This window comes from Sphaerodactylus townsendi, linkage group LG10 (assembly GCF_021028975.2).
Source record: "Sphaerodactylus townsendi isolate TG3544 linkage group LG10, MPM_Stown_v2.3, whole genome shotgun sequence".
In the NCBI taxonomy this organism is placed as follows: domain Eukaryota; kingdom Metazoa; phylum Chordata; class Lepidosauria; order Squamata; family Sphaerodactylidae; genus Sphaerodactylus; species Sphaerodactylus townsendi.
In genome coordinates, this window is record NC_059434.1 from 81279138 (window position 1) to 81280543 (window position 1406).

A 1406-nucleotide genomic window follows, 5' to 3' on the forward strand; every position below is an offset into this window, starting at 1 on the left:
TCACATACATAGAACATCAAAATTGAATTTCCATAGTATCAATATTAACTTCCTGAAAGCTAAAGAGTCATAAAATAGATGGTGGTATGCCCCTCCTCCTCCCTCCCAACCCTGCGCCCAGAGGAGGCCTAGATGGAATTGGGGTGTTGTTTTTCTCAATCCTGCTGGCCAAATGCCTGACGGAACAGGTTCATCTTGCAGACTCTGCAGAAACTTTGTAAGTCCTGCAGGGCCCTGGTCTCCTTTGGGAGCCTGTTCCACCAAGTAGGGGACAGAGCCGTAAAGGCTCTGGCCCTCGTATAGGCCAGCTGGATTCCTCTTAGGTCGGGGATCCTAAGCAGGTTCTCCTCCAAGGAGTGGAGGGACCTGACGGGGCTGTCTAGGGAAGGGGTCAGGAACCTTTTACACTCAAAGAGCCATTTGGAGCCATTTTCCCCGGAAAAGAAAACTCATGGAGCCGCAGATACTTTTTGACATTTAAAATGAAGATAGCACTGTGTATTTTGGTTTTTTACCTTTACACTTTGTATAAAGCAATTATAGTGTGTTGCTTATGAAATCCATGAAGTGCTACTGAGAAAAATATTTTTTATTTATGTAAAGAACACATTTTAAACATTTTGAACTCTTAAAAAAATAACAAAAAAAACACGTTGAGTTGAGGGTCTCTTTCAAATCCTCATATCGCCGTTGGGTCTTCAAAGCCTTGATCTGAATTTAAAAAACAAATTGGAAAAAAAACATTATATTGGAAAAAAACATTATAAACAATGAAAAAGAAATATTTGCAAAATATCTGTATAAATATTTATTTTACCTGGTTAATGGGACTTCTGCTCCTGAACCTCTACTTTACAATGATCTGCAAATCAGGACTAGCCACAACGTCATTTTCACCTTTAAGCAGGACTGTAAGCTGTCATCTTTGAGACGTGAGCGGTACTTGTTTTTTAACATAGTTCATGGTGAAGAATAGCTGCTCACATGCGTATGTGGATCCGAAGATCGACAAGACTCCAAATGCATATTTTTTCATGTTTATGTGGAGTTATTAGGGATATGGCATTCCATGTGTCAAAAACTAGTTTGTCCGGTCTTGGAAGGTTCTCAATATCACTCCATTTGTGATTCTGAACAAGCGTGGCCTTCTGACGGGCAACATCTTCAAGATCCTCTGTCAAGCATTTGAATTTGGACACCCACATATCTTTGTCAGCTATGTCAGCCAGCTCCAGCTCCAGCTCAGGGTGACTTACACCTGCAAATGCAGTCACATTTAACAGGGATGGATTGATGGTCAGAGGAGTGATGGGGAAGGACAATGTGGCTTTTTCCTGTCTGAACTCACTGAATGCAAGGAAGGCGGGAGGGTGTCTTTACACGAGCGGCGTAACCAGAAAGTGAAG

At 41.8% G+C, this 1406-nt stretch overlaps 1 long non-coding RNA gene across 1 annotated transcript; it reads right to left on the reverse strand.

Annotated features, from left to right (window-relative positions):
• Positions 1-576: 576 nt before the first annotated feature.
• LOC125439756 lies at positions 577-849 on the reverse strand. Its single transcript, XR_007245578.1, has 2 exons — positions 818-849; positions 577-711 (listed from the first exon to the last, which is right to left on the reverse strand). It is a non-coding gene; the product is annotated as an uncharacterized LOC125439756 (long non-coding RNA).
• Positions 850-1406: the final 557 nt, after the last annotated feature.